We start from the raw sequence: 25,560 nt of genomic DNA, 5'->3' as shown, positions 1-25,560 counted from the left end.
GGGGCTGTACCTTAATTAAGGCCATGGCCGCTTCCTTCCCACTCCTAGCCCTTTCCTGTCCCATCGTCGCCGTAAGACCTATCTGTGTCGGTGCGACGTAACGCAACTAGCAAAAAAATATATAATTAAGATAATATGGAATCTTGTAAGGAAAATAAATCCATTAATTCTCTCATTTCTTTGTACAACATTTTGGCGCCAACTTGTGTAAATTCTGTAATTTTAACCTCTACAAATTATAATGCTGAGGTAATTACGCAACAGAAAGGACATGATACGATTTTTCTTAGTTTATACTAAAATGTAGATAATTCGTTTTGTGCATGTTTTAAAGGTTAACGCTAAGGAAAGTAGCATAAACTAAGCGCAACTTTCCAGATCAACATTTTACTCCAAAATAAAGAATTTACCGCAGGTTTTTAGACAGAACGTACTTATAATTATATACAGGATCTCTCTTATAAACGCATAGTGTTTGTACTCTGCGCTACGGCAGCTGCATCAGCCTAACTTATGTCGCACGCGGCCGTGTATACAATCTGATACGAAACCTTACAAAAGATGCTGAAGTGTCGTCCTTCCTGGGTTATACAGGCACTGTATCTGGTAACCACATTCTGGCTGACGTGAGTGAGTTCCGCCACTGAAATATTTCTGAATTCATTCGAAATGTTTTCCTTCAGTTCCTCCAATTTATGAGAAATTTTTTCGATACACTTGTTTTTCAGTTTACCCCACAAGTAAAAGATGACACACTGATAGATCTGCAGAACGAGGGGGGAAATAGACCCGCACTGATCACTCTGTCTGCAAGCACTTCCGAGATTGTAAGAAGGGAATCCTCTGCTGTATGAGCAGTGGCTGAATCTTTTTGAAAGCACCCACGCGATTTACCTTCTTCTGTTAACTGATGGATGAACGGCGTCAAAATGTCATCTTGGAACATCTCTGTATTTACTGTCGTCTCGAAAAAATAGGCCCAATTATTCATCATGCACTAACAGCACACCCAATTTTCCTCTCATAATGAGGAACTTCGTAAACACCATTAGGATTTTCTGCACAGCCAGTAGCGAGAATTATGACTGTTCACACGACCTTTAAGATGAAACCAGAACTTTTACATACGAAAATACGGTACTGCAATGATAACTGCCTCACCATGTTAACAGTTGAGATTCAAACTGGCGACCAATGCTTGCCAGGCCGAATACGTGCCGGCTGCTTGCAAGGTCGAGAACTATGCGCGCCTCCCATACTGCAGCTGCCGTAGCCCAGAGTACAAACAGCGTGCGTTCGGTCTGGATTTATGAGGGAGACCCTGTATATACTGTACCAGTAAAAGATAGCCCGTACTAACTTGTTATTTGAAATGAGCATTAATTAAAATTCTCGAGGCGTTTCCTAGCTAGGGCTTGGCACAAGAGGATAGGTTCTATCTACAATACGTGAAGATTTATTTTGAATAGTCTGTTCATTCAAAATATTGCAAATTAAAATTCACATCACATTGGTGGAGTGAACCGCCATCTCTCGAATCGTCTTCCCGAAAGGTTCTCCAGGCAACTTGTACTCCAGGGTCCTCTCGTCACCATGGAAATGGACTCGTACTCTAGGATCCTCCCGTCACCATGGAATTGGACTCGGGCACCCAAATCCGCTCGCCACCATGGAATCGAACCCGTGTCTCGTACCTGAAGGACTAAAATTTCTTGGAGGTCTACGGCGATCTTGCTACGGGGTAATCACTCGTGATTTAGCTTTATACGAGTGTTCAAAGTCGAACAGTCCCCCGACACGTTCACAATAACTTGACTCCAAAATTTGTAAAATACTGCCTTTAATTTATATGGGCAGACAACACGTAGTTTGAAATATGACAATAAACGTTACTTGACACTTGAAGATAGAAATTAATGAATATCACTCCAAAATGTTAAAGTTGAAAATGCGGATAGCATTGATTTAAGAAACGAAATGATGGAACACAGTTCATGGTTATTTATCACTGAGAATGATGAAACTAAACACAGTTCACTTGCAATACACTGTCTATTGTTACTTGCCACGACGAAAAATAATATTGTCGCGCTTGACACACCAAAAGGGCTATTAAAGTGTTTATCAGTAAGACACTGCCAACACCGATGAAATAAATAATAACTTGTCAGTCACTCTTAGCACAGTGAGTCTCGAAAAATAATAAAGTCAATGAAGGATATTTAGAAGCAATTATATACAACTATGTGCAGAAATCGCTCGCATTTAACAGTACGGTTGGCACAGTCTATCGCACTCAAAGTTAACACTAGTTCAGGAGTACTTAAGTGTTGAATAGCAAGAAATATGCAAACACTTGTTTTATAACGATGAAATATTTCAAACGCTTTCAGTATCAGAGTTACTGAAATATTAAAAAATGTTCTAACACTTGCACAGCAACGAAATAAATTAAACACTTCACTTGGTTCGAAGAAATATTAAGTTCCGCAGTTCGAGAGTTACGATGAGTTCAGTTCTCGGCGTGAGGATTTACAAGTCGCTTTGATAATCGCCACTTCGTCACTCGACTATACTTTCCGACGGATAGAATAACATAGGGTCTGACCATGCAGAACTCTTTCCGAAAGATTCCTGTCTATCGCTGTGTACCCCCGTCTTTTACATGGTCAAAGCCTACACGTCATAGGTTAACGTGATTATTTTAAAGTGGATTTAGTCGAAAATACCTCGATGGATTTTCTTGAGATTTGACAGAAGAGACGTTCTTATGATTGGCTACAGAAAGGGGTATCTCCCATAATGATACGATCATTATTAAAAGGGTTTTAGAAATTCATGGATCGAAAGTTCTCGAATGGATGACTCATGCTTCCAGATGTATCCAGTGTTCGCCACGAGGTACGTTGACGAGTTGGGCGGGCTAGTCTGTCTTGCTCCTGCATCTACCACACGCATAGCTGGTTGCTCACACGTTGCCTCGCCCTGGCAGATGTAAACACATCGATCTTCGAGTTCTCGGCGCGCGTGTTAATTATACGACATTGTTCTTAATAAATACGGCATGTACCGTGCGTTCCTGGCTTAATACTAATTGACAAAAAGTATCCGCACACCTATCTGAAATTACACTTCGATATTACCCGTGTCACGTTCCCTATTATTGGATTAATTTGGGGTGGGTCCACACTTCGCCTTTATAACGACCTCAATTCTGCTGGCGATACTTTCAATGAGGTGTCAGAATGTCTGTGAAGGAATGACAGGCCATTGTTCTTCAAGAGCCAAAACCAGAGAAGGTAGTGATGATAGACGCTGGGATCTGGAGCGAAGTAGACGTTCTGACGCATCCCAAAGATGCTCCACTAGGTTCAGGTTGGAACTCAGTGAGGGCCAGTCCATTTCAGGAATTTTATTGTCCACAAACCATTGCCCCACAGATGCAGATTTATGCTCGGGTGCGCTGTCATGCTGATACAATCAGCGTCTCCGAACTGGTCCTTTACTGTACGCAGTACACAATGGTTTAATATGTGTTCATATCGTTCCGCATTTAGAGTTTTCTTAAGCGAAATAAGGGGACCACACTGTAACCACGAAAAATTCCCCGATACCATAGCACTACCTCCTCCGTACTTCACTGTTGACACTACACATGATAATTCTCCAGGCATACGCCAAGCCCAATTTTTCCCATCGGATTGCCACAGGGTATAGCGTGTTCATCACTCCAAACCACTCGTTTCCAGTCATCCACTGTCCAGTGTCCGACTCCATGGCTAAATGGTTAGTGTGCTGACCTTTGGTCACATGGGCACTGGGTTCGATTCCCGGAGGGGTCAGGAATTTTAAACATAGTTGGTTAATTCTCCTGGCATGGGGACTGAATGTATGTGTCGTCTTCATCATCATTTCATCCTCATCACGACGCGTAGGTCGCCTACGGGAGTTAAATCAAAAAGACCTGCACCTGGCAGCCGAAGTCCTCGGACCCATCCCGGCACTAAAAGCCATACGCCATTTCAGTTTCTTTTCACTGTCCAATGTCCAGTGACGTCGCTCTTTACACCACCCTAAGCTTCGATTAGCAATTACGACAGCAATATTTGGCTTATGAGCAGCAGCTCGACCAATGAACCCCATTTTTTTAACGCCCGACGCACAGTCGTAGTGCTGGTTGGACTGCTGTTAGCACTCTGGAACTCATGGGTGATTCCTTCCGCAGATTTCTTGCGATTTTGTTCAACGACCCACCGCAATGCTCAACGGTCCCTGTCCGTCATTAAATGAGGCCTACCTAGTCTCGGTTTAGTTGCGGTTGATCCTACGCGTTTCCACTTCACAGTTACATGACCAACAGTCGACCTGGCAGCTTTAGAAGAGTTGAAATGTCCCTGATGTATTTGTTACTCAATTGACATCGAATGACAAGTCCACTTTCAAAGTAACTGAGCTCTCCCGACCGACCCATTCTGCTGTTACTGCTTCTCTACTGACAACACAATACTCCCCGCCTCCTTTTATACTGGCGGGTACGCCTCTCGTGATATCTGGGGTTCAATTCCACACTACATACGGGTGCCCGAATGTTTTTGATATGGTAGTGTATCTTTAAGCATACTGTTCATCATTTCACGTATTTTCCAAGATTCTCTTCAACGACAAGAGCATCATCTGAAATTCAAGTAAACGCAAGGTTCTTTACATCTGCGAAGACACGAGCCGTCGGCAATGTCTACAGTGACCGCGTCTGGTGGCATGACCGTTAAGGCGTCAACTTTACATAGCCTGACACCGTGCTTTGCTGGTTCGAATACTGTTGGTGGAAAAGAAAATCACAATCAGAATATCGGCCTGCAGGTTAGGAGAGGTGGTTTTATAAAGTGCATAATTACTAGACTGCGTGTCAAAAGCCTGGATTCAATTCCAAACCTCTCCGCAGTGTTCATATGGAGTGAGGGCATGACAATCGATCAAGGGCAGTCGCCCAAGTGGCAGATTCCCTATCTGTTGTTTTTCTAACCTTTTCTTACATGATTGCAAATAAATTTGAAATTTATTGAACATCGCCCTAAGTAAGTTATTCCAATTCCTAACTCCCCTTCCTATAAACGAATATTTGCCCCAATTTGTCCCCTTGAATTCCAACTTATCTTCATATTGTGATCTTTCCTACTTTTAAAGACACCACTCAAACTTATTCGTATACTGATGTCATTCCATGCCATCTTTCCACTGACAGCTCGGAACATACCACTTAGTCGAGCAGCTCGTCTCCTTTCTCCCAAGTATTCCAAGCCCAAGCTTTGCAACATTTTTGTAACGCTACCCTTTTGTCGGAAATCACCCAGAACAAATCGAGCTGCTTTTCATTGAATTTATTCCAGTTCTTGAATCAAGTAATCTTGGTAAGGGTTCCATACACTGGAACCATACTCTAGTTAGGGTCTTACCAAAGACTTATGTGCCCTCTCCTTTACATCCTTACTAGGACTACTAGGCAATACCATATGGCTGATAAAACAGGCATGAGGGAGTTTTTTAAAAGTAAGTATGATCGGTGGAAATCGGTAAATAAAAATGTAAACGGACTTTGGGATGGGTGTAAAGCAATTGTTGAGGAATGTGAAAATAGGTTTGTACCTTTAAAGGTGGTAAGGAATGGTAAAGAGCCACTATATTATAACAGGGAAGTAAAGAGACTAAGAAGGTGGTGCAGGTTGGAAAGGAATAGAGTTAGAAATGGCTGTTGAAGTAAGGAGAAATTGAAGGAACTTACTAGGAAATTGAATCCGGCAAAGAAGTCAGCTAAGGATAACACGATGGCAAACATAATTGGCAGTCATACAAATTTTAGTGAAAAATTGAAGGGTATGTATACGTTCTTTAAGGCAGAAACAGGTTCCAAGAAGGATATTCCAGGGATCATTAATGACAAAGGGGAGTGTGTATGCGAGGATCTTCAATAGGCAGAAGTAAACAGTCAGTAGTATGTAAAGATTGTTGGTTACAAGGATAATGTCCACATAGAGGAGGTGACAAATGCAAAAGAAGTATTAAAATTTACATATTATAACAATGATATTTACAATAATATACAAATTTGAAAACTAGAAAAGCAGCTGGAATTGATAAGGTTTCGGGGGATATACTAAAGACAATGGGTTGGGATATAGTACCATATCTGAAGTACTTATTTGATTATTGTTTCATGAAGGAGCTATACCAAAAGAATGGAGAGTTGCTATAGTAGGCCCTGTGTAGAATGGAAAGGGTGATAGACATCAAGCTGAAGATTACAGGCCAGTCAATTTGACATGCATTGCATGTAAGCTTTGGGAAAGCATTCTTTCTGATTATATTAGACATGTTTGCGAAATTATTAACTTGTTTGATAAAAGGCAGTTTGTGTTTAGGAAAGGTTATTACACTGAAGCTAAACTTGTGGGATTCCGGCAATATATAGCAGATATTCTGGATTCAGGAGGTCAATTGGACTGTATCGCGTTTGACCTATCTAAGGCATTTGATAGGGTGGATCATGGGAGACCACTGGCAAAGATGAGTACAATTGGACTTGACAAAAGAGTGACCGGAATGGATGCCTATGCTTCTAGAATATAGAACTCAGAGAATTAGAGGCGAAGCTTTATCTGTCCCTGTAATAATTAAGAGGAGGATTCCTCAAGTTGATTGATTTTCACTTCCCTGTTCCCTTATCACCGCTTCCTAGGCCACCCCGTTTCCCTGAATATACCTCCCTATAACCCCTCTAAACAAATTTCCTAACGTATATGTACCACTGCGGTTTAAGTGAAGGCCACCTGAGCGATGATCCCTATCTCCTACCCACCCATTAGGATCTAGAAATCTCACTCCCAGTTTCTCACACACTCACTCCATAGTCTTATTTAAATCCCCAATCACCTTCCAGTGAGTATCCCTCATACACACTATTCCACTGATAACAATCTCCGCTTCCTTAAACTTCACCCGTGCTGCATTTACCAGATCCCACACGACCCCAACTATGTTGGTACTTATACCTGCTTGTCTTACGTTATTAGTACCAACGTGAAACACTACCACCTTCTCCTTTCCTTCCTCCTTTTGTTCTACTTTCCTCAACATCCTCAGCGTCATTTCCAAAGATATCAAGTTGCCAATTATCTTTAGAGATGAGCCTTACACCTAGAATTTCATGTTTGTCATCTTTAACTTTTTCGCAGCTTTTTCAGCTGTCTGGAAATGTAGGACTGACCAGGAGGGGAGGGAATCAAATGAGGTTGGTAGGGTTGAAGCTCTGGTCATGGGGGATTCCATTGTTAGACATGTCGGGAAATAACGCTGTTGATGGTAATTCATCCGTCGGGTGGGGCGTTAATCCTTGAGCAGACCCTTTTGTGTTATTCGACAGGAGTAGGCTATGTACTGACACCGGGTTCCACTCTCTCCGTACCTCATAATTACGTCACATCGAGACTCGCTGGTTGTCCATGGACGTCAATTAGGAAGGCCTGCACCAAGAGAGCCCGACATATCCTTGTAAACTCTCGGCATTAAAAGTCGTAGGAAAGCAAAGTCATCTCCGTACAGACTATGAAGGCCCCAGGAGAGGTGGAAGGTACAGGCTTCCACTATCCGTAACCTCAGCGGTAGAGTGGTTAGCTCTACGCCTGGCCGCCTTTGCTCCCAGGTAGTAACCTGGTACTCATTTTTGGTGTAGGCTGAGTAAATCTCAGGTCTTTGTGTACATCCGGAAATGGAAATCTCGTTTCTTAAATTTTTCGACTTACTGACGGGGAATCGAAACCACATCCTTCCGGGCAAACCGAACACACTTTTACCGCCTCAGCCAGGCAGCCCCTAGAAGCCATATGGCAAATAAATAACACTGGCGTCACCTTCTCACAGCTATCCATCAGCTCGGTTGCAAGAATAAAGATTAATGATGGTCACTTTCCGCTACACCTACATCATATTTAAGAGTTACGCTTCCGGTTCCGATCTTGTTCAGTCGAGGCACTGCAGCTGAAGATCTTTATTGTAATATTATTTGGTTGTACATACCAGCATATACGCTTCAATATACCCATGTGAAGCCAATTACAATATTCTTCCACGAAAAAAATCACGCCTCGTACACAAAATATAAATTTAAAAAAATGGGAAAAGATCAGGAATAATAATAATAATAATAATAATAATAATAATAATAATAATAATAATCATTAAACAGGTTCATTGACATTAAAAAACGACAATTATATCTATGATGAAGTAACGAAAAGGAAGTTGCTAATTGCTTTACGTCGCACCGACACAGATAGGTCTTATAGCGACGATGGGACAGGGAAGGGCTAGGAGTGGGAAGGAAGCGGCCGTGGCCTTAATTAAGGTACAGCCCCAGCATTTGCCTGGTGTGAAAATGGGAAACCACGGAAAACCATCTTCAGGGCTGCCGACAGTGGGGTTCGAACCGACTATCTCCCGATTACTGGATACTGACCGCACTTAAGCGACTGTAGCTATCGAGCTCGGTAAAGGGAAGTTAAGAATATCATGTAACAATGTGTACATACTGAGTATGTATTTCGTATTAGGTGTTTATTTTATGTCGCTCCATTTACTTATTGTATTTTTCAGTTACTGGTATGTACGATAGTTCAGATCTATTTCGAATATCGTTGAGCCTCCCTGGTGTGTCCTCAAGTTCTCTTGCCCAGCGTTCTACTGATTTCTGTTTCCTCTTTCTAGTCAAAATGATTCAGAATCTCAAGTTGGCGGTTATTACGGTGATCAAAGCCAATTCTAGATATTACCTTCCTAATTCAAACAAGCGCCATCTTGATAAGTTATTGAAGGCATTCGGTTAGAAAAACACGCAAGGAAACCAGTATGCTTTTTTTATTCATCGTAGTTTAAGCATCTTTTCTTTATCACTTCTCTAGAAGTGTTTTCAATCGTGTCGTATTTTTCCTATGTCGTCTGAAATGTCCGCAAGAAATGCATTTAGCACCACCGGAGATTTGCTATGCTCTATTCTGTAAGCCTGAGTGCGCTGGAATGCCACTAGTTCGAACTTTATATAGAGTGAGAGAATATCTTGTGTCAGCGTCGAAGATATTTCTATCGGATATATTAGAATGTCCTGTATCACATTGTGATATTTTGATATGGGGAGGTATTTGTTACTTATCACTGTACTTTAAACCTTGTAATATCTGACTGATTTGAATACTCATGACTGGGGGTTAGTATTCATCCCTCTGATCTTTTAGAAATACATTATATTTATAACCTACATTTGTACCTCTTGATATTGGGCATGGAACAGGGTTTCAGATTTTAAGCCCGAGGTGAACAGAAACACCTAAGTTACATTTCGTGCCCATTCAGTAAATACGCGCCAGTAGGATGAGATATGCAAAAAAAAGACAACAACAACAATAATAATAATAATAATAATAATAATAATAATAATAATAATAATGGTAATAATAATAATGGTAATAATAATAATAATAATAATAATAATAATAATAATAATAATAATAATAATAATAATAATAATAATAATGTCGGGCTGAGGGGCTCAGACGGTTGAGGCGCTGGCCTTCTGACCCCAACTTGGCAGGCGAATTCTGACTCAATCAGTAGTTCCGTACACAAGATCCAGACCAAATTGGACTTTGATCGGGCCTCTGATTGCCTGAGAGTGTGTGACGTCACAGTGCGGGAATTTGAATGGTGGGCTGTCAGAGGAGTTTAACAGCTGTGAGTGACACGTGGAGTTGTGTTGCAGGCTCTGATAGTTGATATTGAAACTAGACAGTTTGTGTGGAATTTGGCCAACATGATGGAGGACATGTTAAGTTGTACACACCCGAGTTCGATGTGTATAGGTGTGGAAATAACTAATGATCCAGGTTTGAATTTTACTTTAGGATTAATATAATGATAGGAATGGGATATACGAACGGTTATAGTATATTTAGCAATATGTTTAAATCTTAGAAGTGTGTTCCTCTGTAAAGGCGTGTTTTGGCTGCATTCTAGCGGCGGATGAGGAAATGAGTACGGTTTGCTGCATAGTGCTCCGATGGCTATGTGCACGTTTGCCAACTTAACACAGTAGGTATTCTGACTTTATGGACTTAAGTTCAATGTATAAGGGTGCAATAAGTAATGATATGGGTTTCAGTTTAACTCTAGACTTAATACACTGACTGACAGAGCAAATGCAACACCAAGAAGGAGTGGTCAGAACTTTATGCCAATTGCAGGGTAGACTGACGTCACTGAGGTATGCTCATGATGTGAAATGCGCCGCTGTGCTGCGCACGTAGCGAACGATAAATGGGACACGGCGTTGGCGAATGGCCCACTTCGTACCGTGATTTCTCAGCCGACAGTCATTGTAGAACGTGTTGTCGTGTGCCACAGGACACGTGTATAGCTAAGAATGCCAGGCCGCCGTCAACGGAGGCATTTCCAGCAGACAGACGACTTTACGAGGGGTATGGTGATCGGGCTGAGAAGGGCAGGTTGGTCGCTTCGTCAAATCGCAGCCGATACCCATAGGGATGTGTCCACGGTGCAGCGCCTGTGGCGAAGATGGTTGGCGCAGGGACATGTGGCACGTGCGAGGGGTCCAGGCGCAGACCGAGTGACGTCAGCACGCGAGGATCGGCACATCCGCCGCCAAGAGGTGGCAGCCCCGCACGCCACGTCAACCGCCATTCTTCAGCATGTGCAAAACAATATCGACCAGAACAATTTCCCGTCGATTGGTTGAAGGAGGCCTGCACTCCCGGCGTCCGCTCAGAAGACTACCATTGACTCCACAGCATAGACGTGCACGCCTGGCATGGTGCCGGGCTAGAGCGACTTGGATGAGGGAATGGCGGAACGTCGTGTTCTCCGATGAGTCACGCTTCTGTTCTGTCAGTGATAGTCACCGCAGACGAGTGTGGCGTCGGCGTGGAGAAAGGTCAAATCCGGCAGTAACTGTGGAGCGCCCTACCGCTAGACAACGCGGCATCGTGGTTTGGGGCGCTATTGCGTATGATTCCACGTCACCTCTAGTGCGTATTCAAGGCACGTTAAATGCCCACCGCTACGTGCAGCATGTGCTGCGGCCGGTGGCATTCCCGTACCTTCAGGGGCTGCCCAATGCTCTGTTTCAGCAGGATAATGCCCGCCCACACACTGCTCGCATCTCCCAACAGGCTCTACGAGGTGTACGGATGCTTCCGTGGCCAGCGTACTCTCCGGATCTCTCACCAATCGAACACGTGTGGGATCTCATTGGACGCCGTTTGCAAACTCTGCCCCAGCCTCGTACGGACGACCAACTGTGGCAAATGGTTGACAGAGAATGGAGAACCATCCCTCAGGACACCATCCGCACTCTTATTGACTCTGTACCTCGACGTGTTTCTGCGTGCATCGCCGCTCGCGGTGGTCCTACATCCTACTGAGTCGATGCCGTGCGCATTGTGTAACCTGCATATCGGTTTGAAATAAACATCAATTATTCGTCCGTGCCGTCTCTGTTTTTTCCCCAACTTTCATCCCTTTCGAACCACTCCTTCTTGGTGTTGCATTTGCTCTGTCAGTCAGTGTATTATTCTATGAATATGATTACAGTATTTAACAGTACGCTTAGCCGTTTAACTCTTGCAGAGAGAGACATGATTTAACTGCGCGTCGGTAGATGCAGAGTGGGTCTCGGTCCTCAAGTGGCCTCAAATGCACTCTGACCGGCCAACCGAGCAGAGGAGGGGTGTCCACGGCTCTTTCGTGGATTTACGCCTCTGCATTCGGGAGACGGGACAGGGCAAGGCCTTACGGCTGCCCACAACAGTCGGCTGTCCTGAGAATGGTATTCCGTGGTTTTCTATTCTCTTGCAGTAAGGCGAATGCCGGGAGAGTTCCTGGTATAGGCCACAGCCACCAACACCCTCACCTCCGTGCATCTCCTTCACCTTAACAACTCTCCCGGCCTGAGAAACGGCGTTAACGTCTATTAAGAGGCCCGCCTCCCCCTTCAGGGGAGGAATGAAAACGTATTTAGTAGTAGTTAACTGCGCTCTAGTAGCCAATATGAAAATTAGTATGGTTTGCCACCTAGCGACGCGTGCTGCACTCTACTATGAAAACGAAAAGGCTTGCTAAAACTTTTTAGCAGAGGGACATGCTAGACGTGTAGGCTAAATCCAATGTTTATAAGCCGTAGGCCTACGCGGTTTGGATTTTGACTCTGTGAGGACTAATATTATTAGGATTTGTAATGCATGCATAAACTCCAAGAAAATTGACACGATAGTTGCATGTAGGCTGCGCTCTGGTGGATGATGCGCGTATTATTTTAATTATGAAACACTTTTTTTTTTAAATTGGTTTGCGTTTTTATGAACAAATTTGTTTTGTGAGTGGTTGTTCACGCATTAAATTCAGGCAACATAAAAGGCTTAATTTTTTTTTTAGAAACTTACTTTCTCCTCTAACGGGTTATGGACCACCGGTGAATTGTATAGTCCTAGCCGCCTGAGCACAAGGAGGGCCAGGACTCAGAATATGTCCGAGATGCCCACTCACATTCCATAGTAACTGGTATCCCGACTCTCAGGACCACTTACTAGGCCACTCAGCCGTTGCCCATGGTTTCATGTTTGTGGGTTACTGTAGTCACGTCCTAGTTCGTGAACTATGGGCAACGGCTGAGTGGCCTAGTAAGTGGTCCTGAGATTCGGGATACCAGTTACTATGGAATGGGAGTGGGCATCTCGGACATATTCTGAGTCCTGGCCCTCCTTGTGCTCAGGCGGCTAGGACTATACAATTCACCGGTGGTCCATAACCCGTTAGAGGAGAGATCCTCACTTGGACTATGTGCAAGTAAGGCAGCATCCTGCTTCATGTATTTACCGAGCTCAGAACATTTTAAGCATGCCTCGGACCTATGGGAGTAATGGAGTCCCACTCCCGTTTGACAGGCGAGGGACTCCTTGGAAACAACTTGGCGAACGAAATGGAATTCGATGGGGAGCTATCAATATTAATGGGGTTTATGGTAGAAAGAAAGTAGAACTGGCTGAGTCAGCAAAGAGGATGCATCTGGATGTGCTAGGAGTAAGTGATATTCGGGTAAGGGGAGATAAGGAGGAAGATATAGGAGATTATAAAGTGTACTTGACGGGTGTTAGAAAGGCAAGGGCAGAGTCTGGGGTAGGGCTCTTTATCAGGAATACCATTGCACGGAACATAGTTTCTGTTAGGCATGTAAATGAGCGAATGATGTGGGTAGATTTGTCAGTTGGAGGAATTAGGACTAGAATTGTGTCCGTGTATTCACCATGTGAGGGTGCGAATGAGGATGAAGTTGATACGTTTTATGAAGCATTAAGTGACATCGTGGTCAGGGTCAACAGCAAGGATAGAATAGTGCTAATGGGCGATTTCAATGCGAGAGTTGGGAATAGAACTGAAGGATACGAAAGGGTGATTGGTAAATGTGGGGAAGATATGGAAGCTAATGGGAATGGGAAGCGTTTGCTGGACTTCTGTGCTAGTATGGGTTTAGCTGTTACGAATACATTCTTCAAGCATAAGGCTATTCACCGCTACACATGGGAGGCTAGGGGTACCAGATCCATACTAGACTATATCTTGACATACTTCGAATTCAGGAAATCTGTTAGGAATGTACGAGTTTTTCGCGGATTTTTCGATGATACAGACCACTATCTGATCTGTAGTGAACTAAGTATCTCTAGGCCTAGGGTAGAGAATGTGAAATCTGTCTGCAAACGAATAAGGGTAGAAAATCTCCAGCACGAGCAAATTAGACGGAAGTACATGGATATGATTAGTGAGAAGTTTCGAACAGTAGACAGTAAGCAGGTTCAGGATATATAAAGTGAATGGGTGGCATACAGGGATGCTGTAGTAGAAACAGCAAGGGAATGCCTAGGAACAACTGTGTGTAAAGATGGGAAAAGGCGAACAACTTGGTGGAATGATGAAGTGAGAGCAGCTTGTAAACAAAAAAAAAGAAGGCTTATCAAAAATGGCTCCAAACAAGGGCCGAGGCAGACAGGGAGTTGTACGCAGATGAAAGAAACAGAGCGAAACAAATAGTTGTTGAATCCAAAAAGAAGTCCTGGGAAGATTTTGGTAACAACTTGGAAAGGCTAGGTCAAGCAGCAGGGAAACCTTTTTGGACAGTAATAAAGTATCTTAGGAAGGGAGGGAAAAAGGAAATGAACAGTGTTTTGAGTAATTCAGGTGAACTCATAATAGATCCCAGGGAATCACTGGAGAGGTGGAGGGAATATCTTGAACATCTTCTCAATGTAAAAGGAAATCATCCTGGTGGTGTTGTGAACAGCCAAGCAAATGGGGAGGAGGAAACTGATGTTGGTGAAATTATGCTTGAGGAAGTGGAAAGGATGGTAAATAAAATTCCATTGTCATAAGGCAGCAGGAATAGAAGAAATTAGACCTGAAATGGTGAAATATAGTGGGAAGGCAGGGATGAAATGGCTTCATAGAGTAGTAAAATTAGCGTGGAGTGTTGGTAAGGTACCTTCAGATTGGACAAAAGCAGTAATTGCACCTATCTATAAGCAAGGGAACAGGAAGGATTGCAACAACTATCGAGGTATCTCATTGATTAGTATACCTGGCAAAGTATTCACTGGCATCTTGGAAGGGAGGGTGCGATCAGTCGTTGAGAGGAAACTGGATGAAAACCAGTGTGGTTTCAGACCACAGAGAGGCCGTCAGGATCAGATTTTCAGTATGCGCCAGGTAATTGAAAAATGCTACGAGAAGAATAGGCAGTTGTGTTTATGTTTTGCAGATCTAGAGAAAGCATATGACAGGGTACCGAGGGAAAAGATGTTCGCCATACTGGGGGACTATGGAATTAAAGGCAGATTATTAAAAGCAATCGAAGGCATTTATGTTGACAATTGGGCTTCAGTGAGAATTGATGGTAGAATGAGTTCTTGGTTCAGGGTACTTACAGGGGTTAGACAAGGCTGTAATCTTTCACCTTTGCTGTTCGTAGTTTACATGGATCATCTGCTGAAAGGTATAAAATGGCAGGGAGGGATTCAATTAGGTGGAAATGTAGTAAGCAGTCTGGTCTATGCTGACGATTTGGCCCTAATGGCAGATTGTGCCGAAAGCCTACAGTCTAATATCTGGGAACTAGAAAATAGGTTACCGGGCGAGTTGGCCGTGAGCGTAGAGGCGCGCGGCTGTGAGCTTGCATCCGGGAGATAGTAGGTTCGAATCCCACTATCGGCAGCCCTGAAGATGGTTTTCCGTGGTTTCCCATTTTCACACCAGCCAAATGCTGGGGCTGTACCTTAATTAAGGCCACGGCCGCTTCCTTCCAACTCCTAGGCCTTTCCTATCCCATCGTCGCCATAAGACCTATCTGTGTCGGTGCGACGTAAAGCCACTAGCAAAAAAAAAAAAAGAAAATAGGTTGCAATGAGTATGGTATGAAAATTAGCCTCTCGAAGACTAAATTGATGTCAGTAGGTAAGAAATTCAACAGAATTGAATGTCAGGTGGGTGATACAAAGCTAGAACAGGTCAATAATTTCAAGTATTTAGGTTGTGTGTTCTCCCAGGATGGTAATATAGTAAGTGAGATTGAATCAAGGTGTCGTAAAGCTAATGCAGTGAGCTCGCAGCTGCGATCTACAGTATTCTGTAAGAAGGAAGTGAGCTCCCAGACGAAACTATCTTTACATCGGTCTGTTTTCAGACCAACTTTGCTTTACGGGAGTGAAAGCTGGGTGGACGCAGGATATCTTATTCATAAGTTAGAAGTAACAGAAATGAAAGTAGCAAGAATGATTGCTGGTACAAACAGGTGGGAACAATGGCAGGAGGGTACTCGGAATGAGGAGATAAGGGCTAATTTATGAATGAACTCGATGGATGAAGCTGTACGCATAAAGCGGCTTCGGTGGTGGGGTCATGTGAGGCGAATGGAGGAGGATAGGTTACCTAGGAGAATAATGGACTCTGCTATGGAGGGTAAGGGAAGTAGAGGTAGACCAAGACGACGATGGTTAGACTCGGTTTCTAACGATTTAAAGATAAGAGGTATAGAACTAAATGAGGCCACAACACTATTTGCAAATCGAGGATTTTGGCGACGTTTAGTAAATTCACAGAGGCTTGCAGACTGAACGCTGAAAGGCATAACAGTCTATAATGATAATGTATGTATGTATGTATGTATGTATGTATGTATGTATGTATGTATGTACTTATTTAATAAGTGAAATAAGGCAAATCAATCAGCCATTCTAAAATGGGCGGAAATATTGGCGGGGGGACAGAGGCGCGTGACATTTGTCATCAGTAAAGTTCGGATGTTAAGGAAAAGTCATATTTCATTCCGGAGATCATTTTACCCGAAATCTGTGAATGAAGGGTCCCTGACCCCATTTGAAGCAATTTAATGTTGCATATAAATGCATGTTTCGGTCATTTCTTTTACTTTGGTCATATCTTGCTTAAGTTCGTGATAAAAGGTCATGCAGTATTAGGTTATATTTTGAGAACTTTTATTCAAATTGAGGCGTCGTTTTACTAGGTACATGTCAACTGCGTCGATTTTCAAACACAGGATTTCAAAATACTCAAGTAGATGCATTTTTCTTTCTTTTACTGGAAGATATACGTAGCAGGTTCAGAAGACATGATTCCCAGAAATAGATGCTGTACGTGCGCTGACAGATACCAAAAGCATGCTAATACTTCAGTTTTGGTAATTTTTTAGAAACACACAATGAGAACTGCGCCTCAGGACTACGATATTGAGTGAATGCATACATTTTTAGTTTACCTACTGTAGCTCTGTCAGTTTTTGCATGATTAAACATGTCTGCTGTATTATCGCTTTTCACTTTCTGACACGTTTAATGTTCGTAATACTATAATACTTGCTACCTATCCCTAAAATGCTTAAGTCATATTTTACCAGTTTTAGGTCATATTGAGCTAGTTTCTAGGGCATATTTACTAGCATATTTTGCACTTCTTTAGGTCATAAACACGTATGGGACGTGACGAAGTGGGAACTTTCGCGTTCTCCAGAGCCTGGAAGAACCATTTCCGAATTGCATCAAAAGGTGCAAGATGCTTGGGAAAATCTATCGCAGGATGCCATTCGGCATCTTTATGATCTTTTGCATGCGCGAATACACACCTGTTTTTCTGCCAGAAGGCGATACACTGTGCATTGATGCGCCTGTTTGGGCACCTTTTTCTGCGACATGTGTGTTTCATTTGGTCTGAATTTGTTATCATATATTAATCGCTTGTGATAGTACATATATCATACCCTCGTACTGTATTCAGAAGTAGGAGATATTTTGTCATTATTCGTATTATTATTATTATTATTATTTTATTATTATTTTATTTGCATATTTATTCTTAATATTTTAAGCTTCAAGGTCTCCATATGTGATATGAGTAACTTGTTTTGTACAAGCGAATGGGACAACAGTGCTATTTACAATTCGGAAAGTTGTGTGAGTCATACAGGCAGCCCAGAGTTCGATGACACGGCCTGGATGTTATTGTATTGGGACCCGGAAGAGGTTCGGGGCGTGGTATCGGTATGGCAAGAGGATCTTCCACTCATGATTGGATGGCCAGTATCAATCTTGACTTATCATGAGAGATTAGGGGGATGCTGAGGTCTATTTGGGCATTTGAGAAATGTGGAATGAAAACTTTGGTAGGAAGAGGAGATGTAACTTTGTGGAACGTGGTCTTATTATGTTTGTGGAACGTGGTTGAACTACAAACTCTGGAGTGCTTAGGCACTTGGTATTGTATCACTTATGGCGGTTTGGTATCATATGCTGGTGAAAGCTATGGGGTACTGTGTCACAGATTTTCAATAATTTATGTCCTGGAACAGCAAGCGTGTGTTGCTCAAGTGAATGTATCTCTAAACCAAGTGTTAGAGTCAGTGAACACAGGTACAGTATCTGTGTGATATAACGAGTGGCAATAGTGAGAATATGTAAGTTGTGTTGATACACACAGAGGGTGAAGGGTATTTATCCACATATATATGCTTTGTAATGAACTTTCGTCGGGCTGACTGCAAATGGAAGCTTGGTCCTCGCTTTTGGTTTCCCACTGTTGTTGTTGTTATAAATATGGAGTCTTCCAGCAGTATTTTGTGAGTGTATTTTCTGTATATTTCGATGTGTTGATGAGGTCCTCATGCACGGATGATATTTAGAATGTAGTTACATATTTTAGAATCAGTGGAGTTATTGATGAACCTAAGCGCAGTTCCTACCTATTTGGTCGTGTTCAGAAGGTTAGATAAGGCCTGAAGCAGATGTACCAGCACGCAGCTTTATGTACACGCCCTGGGAGAGAGAATTATCACGCTTAATGAAAATTCGAGGGATCCTTTCTGGTGAACTCTGGCGCTCATACTACGGACATTTTGATTAATTATTTTAATTTTATTTTAATTTACTTCAGTTAATTTATTAACGTATTAAGATATTACAAATGGCACCCAGCGTGGGGCGATTAGGTATTTTATTTTATTCATATTTCATTATTTTAATCATATTGCAATGGTTATCAATTATTATTATTGTTATTTAGGAAGAATTCATTTTTATTTATATAATTTATAAGATTTCACGCTTGTGAATAAAATGACCTCCTTGAGGATGTAATGCCATGTACGTGGACTTGTTTACCTTAATTAGATCCTGCAAGATCAGATGTAAAGTCAGGATTTATTCACGTGTTCCTAAATTTGTTCTGAAACCAAATTGATCTTCTCCCAACTCAGCTTCAACTTGTCTTTTCATTCTTCTGTAAATAATACGAGTTAAAATATTGCAAGCGCGAGATAATAAAATAATGGTGCAGTAGTTTTCACACTAGTCAGCACCTGCTTTCTTGGTAATAGGTACAACGACATTCTGTCTAAAATCAGATGGTACCTTTCCTGTATCATAACTCTTACACAATAAATGGAATAACCTCGCCGTGCTGTCTTCCGCTAAGGCAGTCAGTAGTTCTGAGGGTATGTCATGAGTTTCTGGTGCCATGTTTCTATTTAGATTTCTGAAAGCTGTATCGAATTCTGACCTAAAAATTGGGTAGAAATGGAATATAACTGATTTTAATAATCATTACCATCACTATGTAAAATGAAATGAAAATAATTTTAATAATCATTACCATAATTAATGGAAAATGAAATATAACTTATTTTAATAATCATCATTATCACTATGATAAAATGAAGTAAAATTGATTTGAATAATCATTACCATCACTATTAAAAACTGACATAGAATATTTTAATAAATTATTACCATCGTCTATGAAAAATTAAAGTTATTTTAATAATCGTTACCATCATGTATGAAAAATGAAATATAACTGAATTTAGTGGATCGAAGTAATGATCTCTCCGTTCCTGTGGATGTTGAGTATCAGGTGCTCGCAAGGTCTGCCATATGAAATATATACGTTTTCGTGTTAATAAATCTTAAAATAATTCAGTGCAAAGTTAAATAAAAGAATCATGCGTGGTTCCTTATTTTACTGAGAAACACCACTGCAATGGAGTGTTACCCGCAGTATGATCATGGATGGTCATCAACACCACTAACTAACATAATTCAACCATTACACTAATAAAATAAATCCCTGGAAAACGAAACTACAGTAATCAAGTCATCTAATTTATAAAACAAAACTATCTACTCCGAAGTTATAGAATAGTGGTTGAACCGCATACCGTCAGTTGAGCCTTCATGGGGTATCGTCTAAATCTGACTTGATAATGCAGCACACTATCTCGAAAGCATATCATAGTCGACTCTTTAAAGCGTACCACCACGACCTAAATGATAACCACTGACTCTCTCTCATAACTAACCCACTACCCTTAACATCCCATTATAGATAAACATCAGTTGTTAAATCCATATAATTTATATACAGCTAAAACTACCGTAATCCTGTCTTAGATCCTACTAAATACCAGTGAAATGCAAATCACTTAATGATCCCTTTCATCTAAATATCAAATAATAATCTCTAATTATTTACAACGCACGAGGTGCCGTTGAAGTCTTATCGTGGGTCCGTTAAACGTGAAACAAACATAAGTTCGAAAACATTTATTTCCAAGAAATACATTATTTAACAATCACCACGAACAAGCCCATCTGCAACTTAAGCAAACCTAAGTTTGGGGATCGGAAATACCTCCATGTTCATGGTTACTAGTGGAGTTTACATATTATTGTTGTCAACATCCTGACTGTATAAGAGCAGCAGTCTGTACACTTTGGGAGCTTTAATTAACATGGTATGTTGCACCAACCACCCGATTTTGATCTCAGATGGAATCCGAACCAGTGCCGTTATTCCAAATAACATTTCAAGCATTTTCATACATCTACAGGGCATTCCAATCCTTCCCGGATATAAATTCAATAACCAATATTATCCCAGGGGCCTTGTCATCGCATTTCCTGGATAATTAATTTACAAATCTACGGGGCATTCCATGTCTTCCTGGACACAATTTCAACTACCAATATTATTCCAAGGACCTTCTCATGCACTTTCTGGATTATTAATTCACTATAACCGCCTGAATTCCTATTTTTGTGGTTCCTTCTCTCATCATAATTCAGCTCTACTGACTGCAAACTATCTACTATTTTGTCTCAAATTATTTTGCAGAAGGCATTACAATGACCATTATTACTTCCAAAATTTTATTTGAATCTCATGAATTATTTAATAATTCCAAATCACTCGCATTTTATGGGGTAAAGTACATAAAATAATATTACTAAAATATCAAAGTTCAAACTGACACATAAATTTTAACCACAACGCTGATCTTGAGTTAATCTTGGACATAACGGAAATTTACCCGATATCCGCATAAAAACTTATGACACTCATTTTCATCTTTATTATTATTATTATTATTATTATTATTATTATTATTATTATTAGTAGTAGTAGTAGTAGTAGTAGTAGTAGTAGTAGCAGTATTAGTAGTAGTAGACAGAAGCCTCCGTGGCTCAGGTGGCAGCGCGCCGGCCTCTCACCGCTGGATACCGTGGTTCAAATCCCAGTTACTCCAAGTGAGATTTGTGTTGGACAAAGCGGAGGCAGGACAGGTTTTTCTCCGGGTACTCCGGTTTTCCCTGTCATCTTTCATTCCAGCAACACTCTCCAATATCATTTCATTTCATTAATCATTGCCCCAGAGGAGTGCGGCAGGCGGCACATTTCCTATTCTCGCCGATAGATGGAGGCTTCATTCATTCCATTCCTGACCCGGTAGAATGACTGGAAACAGGCTGTAGATTTTCATTATTATTAGACACGGAATTTCACCTACGACGTTTCTAATGACTTAGGATAGGATCTGAACGATCTTTAACCGATACCCGCACGAGATTTTATGACATTCATGTCATACTTCGTTATTACTAAACATAAAATTTTACACACGATATTACTTTTTTCATCCACACGTGACATCTTCAGCTACGAATAAAAGTACTTATATATATATATATATATATATATATATATTTGCATAAAAACTACGGCAGAAATTTGAGCCGTTATGTACACATTAACACGACAACGTAATACACCCTCAGATAATGGTGAAACACACGATGTTCGTAACTGACGGTAGTGATGCTTTAGGGCATCGTAGCATGCCGACCCTCTCGTGGTTTTTAGCGCTCTATTTACAGAACATGGTTAACAAGATAATTATTCTTGCTCACAACTTATTTGCTAACATAATATTAATTACTATCACACGCTGCTTAATATTGGGCTGCCTGGCCGAGGCGGTAAAGGCGTGCTCGGTTCACACGGAAGGACATGGGTTCGATTTCCCGTCAGGAAGTCAAAAATTTAAGAAACGAGATTTCCACTTCCGGAGGTGCACATGGCCCTGAGGTTCACTCAGCCTACACCATGAATGAGTACCAGGTTAGTTCCTGGGGGCAAAGGCGGCCGGGCGTAGAGCTAACCACTCTACCCCATCAAGCGCCGAGGTTACGGATAGTGGAAGCCTTTAACTTCCACCCCTCCAAGGGACTTCATGGCCTGTACGGAGATGACTGCTTTTTTTTCTTTTGCTCCTTATTATTTAAACGATCACAGAATTTTTACAAACACAATTTACAGCACTTGCGTCCAATATCAGTGTATTTTTTGGTCAGCGGCAATGGAGCTTTTGCGATCCTTTTCGTCTTACAACCTCCATCTGTATAACCACTCACCTGTTCTCCAGAAGAACAAAAATCAGACAGACAAAATAAGATTCTGCTCGTTGACTGAGATTACATAATTTGTATGTGTTCTTCCTCAGATCTAGACAATTATGCTAATTCACAGTTACAAACAAAATGAAATGGCGTATGGCTTTTAGTGCCGGGAGTGCCCGAGGACAAGTTCGGCTCGCCAGATTCAGGTCTTTTTATTTGACTCCCGTAGGCGACCTGCGCGTCGTGATGAGGATGAAATGATGATGAAGACGACACATACGCCCAGCCCCCTGCCAGCGAAATTAACCAATTACGGTTAAAATTCCGTACCCTGTCGGGGATCGAACCCGGGGCCCCTGTGACGAAAGGCCAGCATGCTAACCATTTAGCCATGGAGCCGGATGGTTACACACAAAATCTGACTTCATGAGATTTTAAGGGTCTAATGAGTCCTTAACCCACACCCAGGTTAAGTCTCTACCGTCCCATGCTGAATATTTTAGAGTATCACCAGGCAAGTAAGTACAACACGCGCAAATTCTGATCCACAAGTAGCACAGATCCAGACAAGTGTATCGCGTATGAAGGAAGAATGATCAAATCCCCTGCCGCTTTGAGCTTATAAAAGCTCGGGCTTGGCGCGAACACGCAATATATGCCAGGTTTGCCATCTGACTGGTTTTGCAAATAGTTTTATGCCTCATACTATTGAGAAAAATTCGGACATCACTAATTTCCTGGTCTCATAATTTTGCCATGGCTCTAAAAGGTCCTAAATTGCTAAGCGTCATTTGGATAAAGTACCCCACTCTTCCCTGATGCAGTGCGTACGACAATTTTCTATGCATGATTTGCACGGTTCTTTTGAAACTTCATTCACTTGTAATTAAAGTAATTTGTTGTCTTGACAAATATTTGTGAATTATTTGGCATCCCACTTAGTTAATTTCTTTCCCAATAAGTGTTTAATTTGTCATTTTAATTTCAAAAATAATTCTGTGCACGCTCAAAGACATTCGTAACGCTGTCCGAGGATCTCGCAAATTTAGAGCCAATGTCTACCCAAAGGGATTATAATTTTGCCTCATCCCTCACCTAGCGGATGTGAAATAAAGATGAAATGGACCTTTATCGTTCGGCTAGCAACAGGGTGTTTGTCAAGTTGTGACGTTAATGGGAGCCCTGTTTGCGTACTGCGTAGCCCTTGTCGATTCAGGATAACGGATCCAATACATACATTCTGTAACGGTTCAAATCCCGTTACAAGCATTCATCTGTATTATTATTATTATTATTATTATTATTATTATTATTATCGTTATTTGTATTATTATATCTTTATTATTACTGTTATTGTAACTATTATTATTGTTTGATTCTATTTTATAATCTGATTTCGCTATGTTTTAATTAATAATCGCTTGCTTTATTGTATGTGATTTATTGTGTATACATATATGTGTGTGTTAGAATTAATATCATGTAGAGTGAGACTAACTGCCTAATATCAGGTATGGATATGTTTTGTGAAACCTTTTGACATTGCAACATACGGTGTAATAGTGTTACAGTCACTGTCGAGTCATCGCTCTGTCATTGTATGCATTTAGCGACGAGATTATAGTTAGGGAACTCCTAGTTCGCCTGAGGCTACTTAAACATCATAATATGTAGCATTTGTAGCTGGGTGGGAGTGACATCAAAGCTGTTTTGAGAAATGATGTGTGTGTGTGTGTGTGTGTGTGTGTGACAACTTATGTCTATATATAGGGGCCGTATACTATAGCGGCACTCAATTGGATAGTTCAGTTGATTGGAAGGAGTTGAAGGGAGAGACTTGCCATGAAGTCAATGGGCATCAGTTGGAAGGAGAGTTAGGCTACAGTTGGTCAGTGAGTCAGGGAGATGAAGAAGAAGCAGTCGCATGGATACGTAATCGTCAGTGACCAAATGAATTATATGTTCGGAGTGTATTTCGTGTATCTGTTCGGTCGAGTTCTTGTGTCAGTTCGGTAACAACCGAATATTGATTCGTCGTAATGCAGACTAACAGTTGCGACGTAAAGCGAATAGCAAAAAAAGACTAACAGTTATAAGCGAATTATTTGTAAAGTTGATTGTGAAGTGTGAATATAATTTCAAGCCATCTTATATCTCGTTTGTGAAACTAAAAGGATACTTCACAAAATTAGGCTTGAGATACCTACAGCATATACCAACTCAAAGGAATACGTCGTAATAACACTCAAAGTGTTGAAGGTAATGTTACGTGAACCAGTGAGGGATAAATTTCCTGTACAACTTTTAAATGTCCGGTCAAGAGGATTTCAAATTTAATGCCCAGATATTCCTTCAGTTATAATATCAGAGTTTTATATTATCTTCTGAATTATCGCAGTAAATCTCACTCGTTAAAATCAGCATTTAAAGAATATATTTTGTTAAGTATCAAATACAGTATATTAATTGCTTTATTTCAATAGTAGATCAGATAACCTCAAATTTTAATGAGGAAACCGAACGCCAATCTTCTTTTCCCAGAACCTATATGTAATGCTGTCAAAAGGTGCTTATTACCTCACACCCTAGAGATATTCAAGACTCTCATTCTATTATCGTTACATTGATTTGTAGCTGGCGCCCATCAACAATTGTATGCGTAAGTAAACAGGTAAGTACTAAGTGTGAGTACATAGTCCGAAGATTGAGCATTTTATTTCATTAATATTTTAATATTGTTTCATTTTAATTCAGTTTCATATTTATAAATCAGTGAGTGAAAATACACAATGCATACTGAACCATCACAAATTTGAGGCCTCGTATAATTTACGAGTGAACAGCTCTACTTGCATTTTTTTAAATTTCTGACCAGAGTCGGCACGTGGGGGACAGGTGGTAGTTCTCATTCTCACGCTAAATAAATTACGTCGCCCGCACGTGGAGAAGGAGCATGGATACAGCAGAATTATTGGTTTAATAAAAGTACATTTTTAAAATAATTGGCAACGAAACTACAAACATAAATGTCAGGGAATTGCAAGTGAAACAATTTGGTCATTAATGATACAGATTTTGATCGCTAAATAGCTTCAGAGGGAAATTTGTCAAAAGACGCGCCTGTTCGTTCACCTCTGTTACATCAACAAAATATAGGGCCTATCGCATGAGGTAGTTTAACAAGTCAATTTGTTAAGAGAAATTCTTAAAT

Source organism: Anabrus simplex, chromosome 2, assembly GCF_040414725.1.
Source record: "Anabrus simplex isolate iqAnaSimp1 chromosome 2, ASM4041472v1, whole genome shotgun sequence".
Classification (NCBI taxonomy): Eukaryota; Metazoa; Arthropoda; class Insecta; order Orthoptera; family Tettigoniidae; genus Anabrus; species Anabrus simplex.
The sequence above is the reverse complement of the archived record's forward strand: the minus strand, read 5'-3'. Positions refer to the sequence as shown.